At 40.8% G+C, this 16,811-nt stretch overlaps 1 protein-coding gene across 4 annotated transcripts in view; it reads left to right on the top strand.

Moving 5' to 3' along the window:
- LOC124121070 (leucine-rich repeat-containing protein 61-like) overlaps positions 1-16,811 on the top strand; it is a 158,481-nt gene that overhangs the window by 32,051 nt on the left and 109,619 nt on the right. The window lies entirely within an intron of this gene.

The raw sequence follows: 16,811 nt of genomic DNA, 5'->3' as shown, positions 1-16,811 counted from the left end.
AATGTTTTCTCGCGCCCTTGATCAGGATCAACGATTGTCACACGCTGATATCTCTACCGCTCAATCTCCACCCTCATCTTCAATGGTGGCTGGTCGCGTCGAACGTTTGCAACGGGGTCTCTTTGACGCCATTCGTCCCGTCCCTCCATCTGTTCGTCGACATGGTTGGGGAGCACATTTTCAAGATCGGCAAGTAGCAGGGTGGTGGTCTGACGTAGAACGTTGCCTTCACATCACAATCTAGAGTTCAAGACAGCAATTCTCGCAATTTCACATTGGTCGAACCTCCTCCGGTCCTCCTCCCTCATGATCCAGTCCGACAATGCGGCAGTAGTGTGGTCGATCAACAGGATGGGTCCACGAAGTTGATGTCCCTGCTCTCACTTCTTTCATCTCATCGACTCCCTCAACATACATGTCCGTGCTCGGCACATTCCGGGGATATCCAACGTCATAGCAGACTCCCTGTCGCGACCAGACAGACAATCACCAACCGAGTGGTCTCTTCATCCACAATCATTCAAATGGATTTGCCAACTTTATCGGGCCCCGGAAGTAGACCTCCTCACCACCCGCTTCAACGCTCAACTATCCTGATTCGTATCTCCAATCCCCGACCCTCGGGCTTGGGAGCACGAGGCGTTGGCGATCATGTGGCAAGGTCTCAATGCCGACGCATTTCCCATTTGACATGGCTCTGTCATAGCGACTGATTTACGACACCCATTTTCTGAAGGACATTTAATTGCAAAGGATCATTACCCTGGAGCATGACATCTATATGCCTTGAAACACTTAATTGCTGTTATTTCTAAGATGCTAATCCTATTTGTTAATCCCCATTTTTGTATACATTGACTGTCTGCCATCCTGAACGAGATGTGCAAGTATGTCACTGATGATTTACTGTTTACATTCTCTGCGATCCTGAATAAGATGTGCAAGTATGTCACTGATGATTTACTGTTTACATTCTCTGCCATCCTGAATGAGATGTGCAAGTATGTCACTGATGATTTACTGTTTACATTCTCTGCCATCCTGAATGAGATGTGCAAGTATGTCACTGATGATTTACTGTTTACATTCTCTGCCATCCTGAATGAGATGTGCAAGTATGTCACTGATGATTTACTGTTTACATTCTCTGCCATCCTGAATGAGATGTGCAAGTATGTCACTGATGATTTACTGTTTACATTCTCTGCCATCCTGAATGAGATGTGCAAGTATGTCACTGATGATTTACTGTTTACATTCTCTGCCATCCTGAATGAGATGTGCAAGTATGTCACTGATGATTTAATGTTTACATTTATATTTATTACTTACTAAATGTCAGGTGACCTTGGCTATATAAGCCTTGGCCCAGAGAGATTGAGAAAAAAAGAAAGGTCTTACCCTTAGCCTATCTAGGGTTAGGCTGGGTGCTCCGGGGCACCTAGACAACAACCACAACCACTATGTGCTGACCTGGCACATAGTGTCTTTTGTATGTATATATCTACATGTATAAAGTAAAACTGTATATACTGCAAGCCATCGTCTCCAAGTTGTCACTTCCTACTGAGAACCATACGTCGGCCCCTTGCATATACGAGTATGCAAATTATTAATTAATCAACGTCAGACCAATGCGTTGTTGATTAATGAATAATTTGCATACTCGCTTTCTGGAGGGTGGATTAGCTCGTCTGTAGAGACCTATTAGTCTTAATTTACGAAGTGACCAATCGGTGCGGCCGATCAGATACATTCAGTCACAATCGTACAAGGGCTCAACAAGTTCAGTTCGTTGGTGTTTTACACAACTGTCTTGCCCCAGTTCACGCAGAACATAAACTGTTGATACTACGTAATCCTTGCGGGTTACAATTGTATATACAGAATAAATCATTAAACATTTACGTGGTGTTATGTGTTTTTATATTGTTCGGGTTTCCCAGATTGAGTCCCTTTTGGAGGGTGGATTAGCTCATCTGTAGAGACCTTTTAGTCTTAATTTACAAAGTCATCATTCGGTATGGCCGATCAAAATCAAAACAAAAACAACAACAACAAAAGATCGGTGTCTCGAACCTTTATTCCACTCACCTCTGCCTCAGGTATCTGTGATGTAGGGTTTTGGTTCGAGCGTCCATTGCTATGGAATATTGTCGATCGTTACTCTTCTCAGTTTGGTTAGCTTCATACACTTGAATGTGTTTGATAACCATGACGAAGCGTTAAAAGAGTTACCAAACCTAGCACACTCTATGGTCCGTGGGAGATTCCAGAATTGATTTTAAGTCATCTGCCGTTTCGCTTATGCGTTTACAGCTATGCGGTCGTTTTATATGTACGATGACATACGGGAAAAAACGTTCGGCATATATACCCGATCTCATGCTGTATCGTTTGAGTAACATATCTGGATCGTTAACACCAGTTGATCGTGTGTTTTTTTCCCGCTCACGAGTTCATGTCTTTTAGATGCTCGACGCTTTTCAAAATTCTTAAACAAATTCAAAATTACACTGTCTAGACCCAGCTACCTCGTGCATGTCTCACAGTTGTAGTCTATACAGGCTAGGGTATCTGCGGCCCATCATCCAGCCATGGGATAAAATGCAAAGTGTGAGATAGGATAAGTTTAAAAATTTGGAAATTTTAGTATATATTGTATATTTTTATACTTATCCTATCTCACACGCGATAGGCCCACCCGACAATCCCCCCATCTCATTACTCTAGCCTTATAAAGCTCTGCAAAAGTGAATGAATTGGTAGAGGGGCACGCATGGTCAGTTCAAGCAGGCACTGCGTACACAAGAGGCACGTAATTGACCTAGCTTTTGAATGTAACCATGGAGATGCAGGGGGGCTTGGGTGGCTATTTTTATTTTCAGAAGCTGGAAACAGGATTCAAGCACGTTCCCACATAGAAACAAAGAAGAAGGGAGAAATGCAAAGTGTGAGATAGGATATTTTTAACTTATCCTGCATTACTCCTTAATGCATTCACTGCTTACCTTGCGACATAAAAACCCAGGACAGCGTACTGACGATGGTCTTTGGGTGAAGGTTCTGTTCAACAATCCCACTTTTGCACCACGCCGTCGCTGTCCCTGTGACCTCACGTGACCAAAGGTCAACTCTTCACATCACTGCTTGTCGCGACACAGCTAGGACGTTTCCAGCGGAGCTCTCGGTTTTGGATTTATTTGGACCTTGAAATTCGTCTACCATTCTAAATTCATCTGCGATGGGTGATGTATTCTTTTCATATTACTTTCAACATGTTGTGAAGTTGTATTTGATGTACTGAGGCGGAAAAAAGACTGTCTATTTTCCCGCCACGTGCTATCTGTTCCCCGCCATTTTGAATTGTGTTACAATTGTTTGCCTGTCAGGTAGTCAATTGTTTACAATTATCGGCTATGTATGTATAACATATTTCATATGTTGTTTTCAATACTACTAGCTTTGGCGGTTCATTGAGTTGTATATATTCAATCATTTATACACTTTCAACTCGTTCGAAAATTTTGCCCTTTTTTTCCCTTTTCTTCTAGTATATTATTGCGTAACCTATGATTGCGCGTTGTACTAATTGTCGTGGAAAAAAATCTATTAAAGATCCTCATCCACGTTCTTTGGCATGTACGCAAATTTGTGCACCAAATTCTCTATGTGTTTTTTATGTAAACCTCTCTCCAACGAGTTTCGTGAGGTATAGGCAGGTTACTCACAAACGTATTTTGCAGCAATCACGTCGTGAGAAAAGGAAAATGTCTCTATCGCGAATGAGCAAGGGACAGGATTCGATCATTATGACGCAACCTTTATCTTTGAGGGATAATAGGTCGGCCGTTACTGTCACTGCGGAGGTGCACATGCCGCCGGAATCCTCTCTCCTGGAGAATGTTGGGCATATTATAACTGGACCTAATTTGCAGTCTTTTGAGAATTCTACGTCTGTTACTTCTGCAGACAGTGCGCCAGCGCCTCAAGATGCGTTGTCAGGGGTAGCGCCAACCCAAGCCAGACTCAAGTCTACACCATTGAGCATTGCGCCTCATATGCCTGCGCCGAGCGCAGCCAATGCCTACTACCCAAGCGCATCTACAATGACATCAGCCCCAGGGCTATCAGTGTACGATATTATGCGCCTATGCCAATTCCAAACACTAATTGGATGCAAAATTTTCTACAATCCATGTGGCAGCAGTCTATGACACAATTGTATCCTGCGCCTACGCCTACGCCTACGCCTATGTATCAGACACCTGCATCAATTACATCTAAGGCACATATTTTACCACCTACTCAAGTGACTAATGTATATAATACTCCTATTGTGAGCCATAATACAGTACATTCTTCGTTGAGTAGTACCAGTACACCTGCTCGTACTTGGACATCAACTCATGATTCCTTGTCACCAGGCAGTTCATCTAAGCCCTCGGTCAGAGGTAAAACTTCACATCAGAGTAGAAGTCCTTCACCATCTAGACGTACACATCAACATAGGTCTGATTCATCAGATTTTTCTAATGGTGAGGAGGGAGATTCCTCGACTGAATGGAATACTCACCTTAGCCTGGCACAAGTGCCTGATTGGGTAGCTGACCGCCTCATTTCAGTACCTTCCACGGGTAGTGGGGTGGATAAAAAAGGTACTATTTGGACACATCCCACATCGATTCGATTGACCCTATGATGTCAGATATGATAAGATCTTTGGATGAGGACTTCTCCAGGCTAACACTTATGCCGTCATTCTAGCCTCCCAGGTTTAGGAAAAATGAATTTCCTATTCATGGCTTTGAGGCAGCAAACCAGGGACATAGTTTGGATGAGGATATACAGAGAATGGCAGGCTCGTCAAGGCCTACGACTCTTAAGGTTTAGGAGACCAGAGTTGCGTTTATTGAAACAGAAATTTGAAGGGTATTAAAACCTTTATCAGCATTTGCATCGTCTTCTCGTGCGGTAGAGCAGGATCTGTCAGGATAATCCTAACCGACTAGATCACCTTCAAACTATAGTTGATTTTCAACCCCTATCTACTTGGGACTAAGAGTTTAAGCGCAGATTGCTACGTCAACCTTGGTCTTCCTCATCTCTGTTCAACGAACAGATTTCGGACACGCATGCCAAAGTTTCCAGTTATGCTAGGGATGAAATGGCACTCAAGGCTTTGGAGCATGTTTCTCAGAATTTTCCCCAGCAATCAGGCAAGTCAGGCAATTACAGGCCTAGATGTGAGTCCCTTAGGAAAGACAGGTGCAAGATTCTTTTCGTGGTAAAGGGCGTGGCAGAGGGAAACCTCAAGGTTCTTGTCCCGACGTAGTAAATACCACAGTAAGGGAGGCGATAGGAGGGGCAAACATTGAAATGTTGGACAGTCACGACTGGGATCTCCTACCCCCAGTCGTCCCAATTGTCGATATCCCCGTAGGCGGGAGACTGGAGCATCCTCAGGGACGATTACGTTCTCAACATTCTACGCCACGGTTACGAACTAGACATAGAGGTTTTTCCTCCGTTGACCACGGCTCCCCTCCCTTGGAATTATCCAAGGAAGCAACATATCCCTTTAAAGGCCAACATAGACTTACTATTGGAAAAGAGAGTCGTAGAGATTATACACACCCAAGCGTTAACACCCAGGTTTTATTCTCACATCTTCCGGGTACCCAAGAAGGGCTAAGACAAGATGAGAATGATACACAATCTCTCTGTCTTCAACGAGCGTTATCTGAAGCGTCCACCCTATTTCCGCCTATTCACATTGAGACTACTCAGAACCATCATAAAAGTGTTCGATTCCTTGATCAGTATCGATCTACAGGATGCATATCTGCACACACTGATCCATCCCAACGATCACAGATTCCTCAGGTTCCAGTTCAATGGGGTCCACTACAGTGGGCAGTACTCCCATTTGGCATTTCAGTGGCCCTGTGGCTATTTACACGAATAATGAAGCCCATAACTGAGTTTCTACACCTGAGGAACATTTGGTTTGAGTCGTACATAGACGACTGTCTCCTGTGTCATCAACACACACCGATGTTATTATGCCACCGGGAATTCACCAGAAGGCTACTATATCAACTGGGTTGGATAATCAACGAGGCGAAGTCGGAGTTAACTCCATCATTTCGACTCCAGTTCATAGGAGGACTATTACAAACAGATCAGAACCTCCTGTCAGTCCCGAGGGACAGATGGCACAAGATTTTACGCCTCCTGTCACCTGCTCTTTGTCAATCACGCACACTTCACCAATGACAAGTGTTGTTAGGGTTACTCACCTCAGCCCAGGACCTAACCAACAGAGGCGGATTACAGTTACGCCCAATACAACAATTCCTGAACCCTTACATCAGGAGTCAGGATCCACTCAAGACCATCATGCTACCGACTCATCTGAGACCTTACCTCCTTTGGTGGACGATCAGAGTCGAATGTCTTAGGAGGAGTCTCTTTATCAGGATTGTCCCCATATCTACACCTATTCGTAGACGCCTCCCTTCAGGGGTGGGGTCATAGCAACTGATTTATGACACCCATTGTCTGAAGAACATTTAATTGCAAAGGCTCATTACCCTGGAGCCATGACATCTATATGCCTTGAAACACTTAATTGCTGTTATTTATAAGATGCTAATCCTAATTGTTAATCCACATTTTTGTGTACATCGACCGTCTGCCATCCTGCTGATGAATTACTGTTTACATTTATATTTATTACTAACTAAATGTCAGGTGACCTTGGCTATATAAGCCTTGGTACAGAGAGATTGAGAGAAAGAAGAAAAAAAGGTCTTACCCTTAGCCTAGCTAGGGTTAGGCTGGGTGCTCTGGGGCACCTAGACAACAACCACTACCACTATGTGCTGACCTGGCACATAGTGTCTTTTGTATGTAAATATCTACATGTATAAAGTAAAACTGTATATACCGCGAGCCATCGTCTCCAAGTTGTCACTTCCTACTGAGAACCATACGTCGGCCTCTTGTATATACGAGTATGCAAATTATTCATTAATCACGTCACACCACACGCGTTGTTAATTTGGTGGATCTATCGGGTATGACAGACTTCTTAGTCTGTCCTTTCCTGTACCTCTTTGCAGCATGGCATATGGTTCACAAAACTGTAGGAAGTGACAGTCTCTTATTAAAAGGATATAATACCTTCCTGGAGGCCAATCACCAAGAACGAAGAAACGGCCTGTAACAAGATTGAAGAAAGAACAAGAACCTCTCCGATCAAGAACATGTTCTCCGATCCTAAACCTTCCCTGCTCGAATATCTTAGCAACACTGCTAAGACTTCCCCTTCAAGATGTCGTTCCTGCACATGACATAAGATAAGAAGTATACACACCTATCCCACAGAGACCCGACCACAGCCATCTTCATGCAGACCCTGCACAATACAGAAACCGCCTCACAGGCACCTACAAGATGGACACTGTGTACAAGTTATCTCATGGGGACTTACTAATTAATTTGTGTTTACTTACATGGGCTCAATCAAGGATATGTATTGTGTGACTGTTGAATAGTGCATCCAGGTATGTTTAATCAAAGCCAGTATACTAATGCCAAAATGTGTCTTTCCAAAATTCAGTTTTGTATATGTGCAATATACTCCAAATTACATCTTTAGTCAAGCTAGATCTTTGAAGTTATTGTGTAGGGAATCTTTGAAATGTCTCCAGGCTACGCCAGACATATAGTTGCAGCTAGGACCCAGACAAACCTAAGCTGTAGGGTTATCGAGTCACACCTTAAAGCTCGACTCATATTTTCAAAAATCTAAACGACAAAATTTGTCATTTGTTACAAGTTATTAATGTGCACAGTTTGGTACAAAATTCAATGTATTGTCTAGGACTTTGAATTCAGATTAGGGATATTCTTGGGTGAGCCACCCCCACACATATGTTTATTGTATGTCAGTATAAAGTAATTAACAGCACAGCAGTATTCAGCATTTCAGAGCTTTGATGTCGGAATTAAGGATTTTTTTCTTGGGCATCGCACCCACAATATCTGGGCAAGCTCCGTCAAAGACACGGGAAAAGCACCCATTGTACTTAAAAGGTCAATAGAACCCACAAGTACCGTTTGAGTCGCGCGGTAAAGTTAGACTCCTGGTTTTAAATTTCTTTATGCGAACTGTTTGCTGAGATGTTTAATTTGTACTTTATATGCCATTACTCATTATCATTATTCGGTACTGAGTCGCACCGCCAAGCCAGACTCCTGAATTCAAAGAACCTCCATGATATATTTATTGAATATGTGCAAAGCGGTAATTATCTTGTAGTGAAATTGCACATTACAAAGATCACTTGGTTAGTTTTCAAACTGGCACTAAATCAAATTGGCTAGATGATCACTTTCATACCTTCATTGCATAGATATATTTGTTGCGGAAGGATTTCATGTACAGTAAAGTACGGTTATAACGAACATGCTTATAACGAACTGACGGATATAACAAACTTTTTTTTTTGGTCCCGACTATTCGCTGTAGTTAGGCTGTATATATGCTTATGAATACGAACTACGGTTATAACGAACTAAAATTAGGAGTCCCCTTGAGTTCGTTATAACCATACTTTACTGTAACTGATTTTGTTCACATTTGCATGGTTGTTTTCGTTGGTGAAAAAGTTCACACATATCAATTTGGACTCATGTAAGCTTAGGGTCTAAGCTTCACGTAATGGAGGGAAGTTGTCATAGCGACTGATTTATGACACCCATTGTCTGAAGAACATTTAATTGCAAAGGCTCATTACCCTGGAGCCATGACATCTATATGCCTTGAAACACTTAATTGCTGTTATTTATAAGATGCTAATCCTAATTGTTAATCCACATTTTTGTGTACATCGACCGTCTGCCATCCTGCTGATGAATTACTGTTTACATTTATGTTTATTACTTACTAAATGTCAGGTGACCTTGGCTATATAAGCCTTGGTCCAGAGAGATTGAGAGAAAGAAGAAAGAAAGGTCTTACCCTTAGCCTAGCTAGGGTTAGGCTGGGTGCTCCGGGGCATCTAGACAACAACCACTACCACTATGTGCTGACCTGGCACATAGTGTCTTTTGTATGTATATATCTACATGTATAAAGTAAAACTGTAAATATCGCGAGCCATCGTCTCCAAGTTGTCACTTCCTACTGAGAACCATACGTCGGCCTCTTGTATATACGAGTATGCAAATTATTCATTAATCAACGTCAGACCACACTCGTTGTTAGCTCACCTACAAGACCAGACAGTCTCAGGGCTATGGTAAAGCGCTCATCGGAAGTGGCACATAAACAATTTGGAGTTGGAAGCCGTAATTCTAGCCATATCCCATTGGCAGAATCAACTACAATCAGCCCAACTCTCCATATCCACAGACAACAGCACTGTGGTGTGGTGTCTGCGCAATCAGGGAACAACACACTCCCACTCTCTACTTCAACAGACATTCGGGTTTTTCCATCTAGTGGATCGTCTGCAACTACGGTTCATAGTTCAGCACATTCCCGGATGTCGAAACATTCTGGCCGATGCTCTATCACGCCCAGACAGGGTAGCACCCACCGAGTAGAAACTTCACACAGAAGCATTCCAATTATTGCTTCGGAAGTTCGGCAACCAAACATCGACCTGTTTGCAACTTGCCAAAATCACCAACTCTTAACGTATGTCTCCCCGTTACCAGATCCGAAGGCTTGGGCGGTGGATGCATTCAGCATTCCTTGGGAAGGACTAAAAGCGTATGCCTTTCCGCCACCAGTTCTACTTTCCAGGGTAATACAAAAGATCAAAGAGACAAGAATACTTGCTCAGACTTTGGTCGGGCCCTGGTGGCCAGCGAGAGGGTGGTTCGTCGAGCTCAGAAAGGTAGCAGAAAACGATCCACTACCCCTCCAACAGTGGTCCAACCTACTTATCCACCCTCACTGCTAATTGCCTCATCGAACACCAGACAGATTTTGTCAGCACGGTTGGTTCGTCTTAAGAAGGCATTAAGTGCAAAGGGCTATTCGGCTCGGGCAGCAAAAGCTATAACGTTTGCTCATCGTCCCTCTACTAGAGGCCTTTACGATGACAAGTGGGGATCGTTTGAAACATTTTGCAAGCCAAAAGGTCAAGACCCTCAGTTTTTAGCTGAATACCTCCTATATTTGCGTACCCATAGGCACTTGAAAGGTAGCACCATTACCACGTACTTGGTTGCACTTAACTCAGTGTTGGCCATTCTGGATAATCGTAAGATCACTAAGATCCCGGAACTACAGGCCTTATTACGCTCATTCAGGCTTGAGGATCAGAAGACCAAGTTCCGCCCACCTGCATGGGATCTGAACGTGGTACTTCGAGGTTTGCGAGGATCCCCCTTTGAGCCCCTCAATTCATCCTCTTTTTATGACCTCACCAAGAAAACAATGTTTCTTTTGGCATTAGCCACGGCGGCACAGGTGAGCGAATTACATGCGATCGACATCACCTGGGTTCATTTTGAGCATGGGACGCGGTGCATCTCAGGTTGTGCTAGGATTTTATTGCCAAGAATCAATAACCAGGCCAACCCGATCGTTCCTTCATCATTCCACCAATATCGACGATTGTGGGCAGTGAAGATGAGGGTGAACTTCTATTATGTCCGGTACGGGCACTGCAAATTTTCATCCGCCGTTCCAAGACTGGGCGTGGTTCGAGGAAGCAGTTATTTATACCCGTATCTACTACGTCCACGACCGAGGTCAGTCGCAACACCATATCTCTGGTTATGCGCAGTCATCCTTCAGGCCTATTCGATCGCCAATTTGGATCCGCCAAGAACGAATAATCCTCATGAGATCAGGGCATTAGCCTCTACCATGGCCTTACACAGCAATTGTAAATGGAAGGAATGTTTTTGGAGGTCTGACACAGTTTTAGCAAGTCATTATCTTCGCGATGTGACTCTCGAGGACGTTGAAGGTGTACGGAGTTTTGGGCCGTTGGTTTTAGCTCAGCAAGTTACCAACCCTCGACGCAAATAATGTATTCACCCTATACAGAGCCTTTCCTTTCCGGTGTAATCGATCAGATTTCGCCAGTGGAAGACAAGTTATTGTCATCAGGGCTTTAATTATATAGTAAGTAAAGATTTGGCTGATGAGCTCGTTGTCTTTATTACTAAAAATGTATAGGGAACTACTCTTTAATTCCCATGTGCAATGGTTTGCCACATTGTAATAACCCTACCGTATTAGCGTTTTCTCTCAACTATTCTGCTAAACGGTTTACCGACCAATCTTTGTCGTATTTTCAGGGTGTGAATTATTTAGGTTTCTGTATTGTGAGGATTTCCCACCTCCAAACCGTCCGATACAGATGCAGGAGTAATGCAGGATAAGTTAAAAATTTAGTAAAATCTAAATATTTTTTACATTTGTATACTTATCCTGCATTACGTTTAAGGACCCACCCGCAGCAGACTTGCCTCCCCACTTTGGCTTCAGAAACCTCAAAAGTATGTTTTTTTAAGCTCGGGCGACAGGCAGTGATGTGAAGAGTTGACCTTTGGTCACGTGACGTCATGGGGACAGCGACGGCGCGGTGCAAAAGTGGGATTGTGAACAGAACCTTCACCCAAAGACAATCGCTGGTACGCTGTCCCGGGTTTTTTTTGTTGCAAGAGTAGTATAGGTAATGATGGTTCTGCCGCAACCCCACTGGAGCCGGATTTATAAACCCATACTGCTACTACAGATGGAATTTTTTATGCCAAAATAATTATGTGATTCAACGATAGTCATGAGATTCAGCTAAATTGACTCCAGCTCACCACCACCTGGAGTCTATGATATAAATTTCTCTATTATTTTACAAGTAGGCCAGATTATATATTCTTCTTGGTAATTGATGATTGTATTTGTTTGGTTTACTGATATAATATATACCTTGTGGTAATTCTCTCAATTTGATAATTTTGTCTATGAACATAAATGTTTTGTGTTCTTCATTTGTTGGTTTGACATTACTGATATAATAATTTTGTCAATGAACATAAATGTTGTAATTCTCCATTATTATATATTTATGTAAGCATTTGTCTAAATGTGATCTAATGATAGTAAGCAATTTATTTTTAATCTCCAACCAGTGCTTTGGTTTTGGCACGGAATAATTGACGCGCTTGTTGTCTCCCCTGTTCTATGAACTTTTTTTTCTCGTCTTCTCTAATACCACTGGTCTTAGAGATTTTGATCGAATCTCATGCTTCATTACGTTGTATTTGGTGAGTTCCGACAGCACTAAACGAAACTCCTCCTCGGATATCTTACAATCAGCCATTGCTGTCGAAATTTGATCCTCAATGCTGTTCAACTTTGCTTCGGCGAGTATCTGAATCTTATCGTGTTTTAATGCTTTCTTTTGCAACCTACGAGAAATGAATTTTATCGTTATTCCTGCCAGTCCTGAGACTCCGGCCGCTATTTCCATGCCGAGCACGATAGGCGCGGCGATTATAGTTGATAATAAACCAACACCTGCTACACCGAGTCCCATGCAAGCTATTACAAGCGTGGTGTCAACTCCGTCCAGAGTATTCACGACTCTGCGATACTTTTTATACAATCCAAGTCTCAACTCCCTATCCTTCTCTATTCGATGTTTTATGTTGCTTATTTGATGTAATCGAAATCCATCAACAGTATCCATCTTTTCAAATGCTTCATCGAGCGCCGGATATAAACTCATAGTGTATATTACGGTCATATAATAGTCTTTAATTGATCTTGCTTAAATGTTTTGAGACTATACATCAACCTTATTAAATGTATATTATACGGCAAGAATATCTTAGAAAGAGAAATGCTGTCACTTTTAATAATTTGAACCCCCTCTAGGGTTGCAACGGGTGATGCTCCAATATGAATAATACTGCAACGTTGACGCTCGTGTTTCTTGAGCCATTTAATAGATAGACCTGGTAATATTTCGAAGGCATCTTCCGGTGCATCTCCGAACAAGACTTCAATAATAAGCATAGAAATATTAGGTATTGCACTCAAGTTAACTTTAATATCATTGAATTCAGTAACCAAATTTAAAGTAACATTTTTTACTGCCGGACGACTAAATAACATATGACAAGGGTCTTTTGGCAGGGGAGAGACTAACACACTTTTTCGTTTTCATGGGATATAAGCCGCGAGTACGATCCCACTATTTATTATCTTAGTTAAAGTATGTGCCTTACCCATCACAGGGTTCGCCCTTACGCAGAAAACCTGCATATTTGACGCATAAATAATTGAAAATACGCTAAAAATATTTTCTACTGCGTCAGTGTTGACGCAATGAAACAGCCATTACAATTAGTAAACTGAGACCTTTCCGTTTGTCAGAAAGAAAATACAGAGACCCCTCGTTACAACGCTACCCTCGTGGTCCAAATAATTGATGAGCGTTATAGATGATCAGCGGTTAACTCTTTCAACACCGTAGGCCGGTTTTCAGCCAAGAAGCATCGAGTCCCCAGACACCGTAAGTGGGTTAACCGGCCAAGCCGTAGTCACGTCAAAATAGTATATATTTTTATGGACCTACCTGTAATATCATTCATTTATTAAATCTATCACATTTCACAATGTCTGAAATACGTATTCCATTTCAATTTATAATTTTTTATCGATAAATTAAAAAATTATTCACTATTTCCCCGCGATGTTGTTGAAAATAAAATTCTCGGACACACATTTCGACAACGGGTCCACATCGAACATGTCAAAGAGCAAAATAAAGGCGTGTTAAACAAATCTTTAAATATATTATACAAAGTAATAAATAAAATCAACCAGTATATATCTAAAAGTAATCAAGCTTACATCTAAGTTATTATTTCCATCTTATTGTGCAATCGCGTGTAATATAAGACATCTCGGCTTTCGTCGCCTTGAATTCTCGGCTCGGACACGAAAAATATATGCGTGAAAAATCTTTGTCACAGCTCGTAACCTAGCACGATACATTCACGAAGTTCCATATTTTTAATATGTATCGTGATTTCCTGCTTAAAACGTTCAGAATAACGATTTAACAAAAACCTTTCGCCAACTTCTGAAATTTATCCTCAAGAGCTTGGTATCATAGCTGTAATTTGATTGGCTGCCTTAGGTCACGTGCTCAAAATTGACCAATCGCGAAACAGATTTTGGCATGAAAGCGTCATTGGAAATCAATTTTATTCCAATGAAATCGCTTGTTATACCTACGAAAAAAAACAGGCGATGTTACGAGTGTGTAGATAAAGGAATAAGCTTTCTAGCGATGTGTCATTTGCCTTTCGTCGACGAACGTGTTATTCATACGAAGCCTCGAAAACGGGGGTATTTCTTCATGTTACTGAGCGGACAGCCGCTGTTATTGGGAAATGGGTATAATTCTTTTTAAAATGATTTTCAAATTACGTAAACAATGAAAATAAAACAGAAATAGGTAAGTGGATTTTATGAAATCTTATATTTGCCGAAAATCGTCAAGTTTTCGCTTCCTTGGTCCTTAATCTGGATGTTAACAACGTATTAGCTTACATTTTTTATTTACACCGAACTTAATAAAGTTGTAAATGCATTATTTTATATAATGTGAAAAACATAACTTTCATATTTATAAACCATAGGATCATACCTTTCAAATGGTGTATAACATGTAGTGGCAAATATATTTTACAAGCAGGTATTTTCTTTGATAAATTTTGGCTTCATCTATCACACAAGAGTCTCTGGGAACTCGGTGTCCCAGCAGTAAACACTTCTGTTTGACTGGTGTTGAAAGAGTTAACGAAGGTCGAGTCACAGGTGGTAGACGACCAACACAACAGTATACATGCTCTGCCTAGTACCTATCACGATCTACGTTGCACTTTTCACAGTTTCTAAAAAGATTAGAATAGAAGTTATTTATGATTCATAGTGTAAAAAAAGATTTATCGAGTATTAGGCCCAATATACTTGACTTTGTGAATCAAAGATATTTATGTTACAGTTAAAATAATGAAGAATATAAAAAGTTAATATCTTACCTTGTTTATGTTTACTTAATTTTTCATCCTGATAGCGAGATTCTGAGATTAGTTAATATGACTCCCAAAAATTGATGAATGACTCCTAATCTGAAAAGTTGGGGGTCATAATGACTCCCAATTTTTAATGTCTAGGGCAAACCCTGCCATCATCACATACGGTGGGGTAATGACGATATTCAATTGCCACTCGATTTTTGCGTCGACCATAGTCCATTTTTTATCGTCGTTGCAAGTAATATTGTAAGAAGTGTTTTTAAACGTCGACATCGCTTAAATCTTCTAGATTACCCGTGAATGTAACTTCTTTCCGCTTGTATACATTATCTTGTAAATGTAAAGCGTATAACTTACAATCGGTACCGGGTCTACCGAATCCTTCTATGTCTCCGAGATCGGAAAGCGCAATTGTATTACATTGTCTGAGCGTTCCAGGGCCTGATGCATCAACCATTATTTATAATATGGAGTGTTACACTTAAGGTATTCCCTGTATAATGGGCAGTTTTGAAAATCATAAAACACTTTCTTTTATTATCATATACACCCTTCCCTGGATTTATTTTTAAAGTTTTATCAATATTCACTTTTCAGTTAATTTGTTTCATTAACCTTTATACGCCCACCCCCCTTTCTACAAAACTCTAAATCATGGAACAGGGGTATGTATGTTCAAATGATCATGAACTTGGCATTTATTTCTTAAATATTTCATAATAGATATATATCAGCAGGGAAATCATGTAAGTTTATGAATATAAGCAGTAAATTCAATGCAGAAGTAGTGTATTGAGGCATTCAACATATGAACTTGTAATTAGGCTTCTGAAATGCTTGTTTTTTCCATGTCTTTTTTCAATTGAGACATTGTATTTATTGCTCTGGAAGTACAAACAAGACACATAGATATGAAAACACTTCTGTAAAAACATCTGAAGTGACTATAAAATAAAAACAAGACAAAAGAAAAACAATTTACCATTATTTATTAGTATTATAACCCCAATCCTAATAACACCCCCCACCCCCCACCGCTATTTTTCTGTTTGACCAAATATAATGCCACAAAGAACCAAGCCTCAACAACTCGAAAATACTAAATATAGTGACTTAGTATAATGAGTGATGGTAACATGTGTAAACAATGAATATTTCCCTGTGTTTTTTTTTCACCTTGACAATGACCTTGACCTCTGACATTGGCCTTGCCTGCAGCAGTTCACATAAAAACAACCAAGCAACCTGCATCATTTCACCCTGGAAATGTTATAATATTGTAGCAGGGAATGAGCCTTAAGAACAAACGAGTAATACATGTGAGAATTACATATATTTACTTCAAATAAAGAATCTCTCATAAAGCACTTGGATTTTCCCCCTGTATTCTCAACTTGCGAAATTGTCCTTTACATGACAATACTTCTCAAGAATGTGAAGTTATTGGGATTTTTTGGAAAATTACACAATTGAAATGTCAAACCCATGTACATGTCAATGAGTCATTTCTAATAAAGATATGAATGAATAAATACATTTCTGTATTTCTTACAGATTTGAAAGCGAAGATGATAGATAGGCAAATACACTATTTACAATACATTATTTATATTACGTGACCATATACAATGAAAGCATGCGATACAGTACTCATGAATACACAATTTACAATGTACAAATTGGGAGCAGAAGAGCGTATGTGTCTATTACATACATATACATCA

The sequence above is a fragment of the Haliotis rufescens genome, unplaced genomic scaffold (assembly GCF_023055435.1).
Source record: "Haliotis rufescens isolate VD_foot unplaced genomic scaffold, xgHalRufe1.0.p SCAF_1, whole genome shotgun sequence".
Taxonomy (NCBI): Eukaryota; Metazoa; Mollusca; class Gastropoda; order Lepetellida; family Haliotidae; genus Haliotis; species Haliotis rufescens.
The sequence above is the reverse complement of the archived record's forward strand: the minus strand, read 5'-3'. Positions and strand labels throughout refer to the sequence as shown.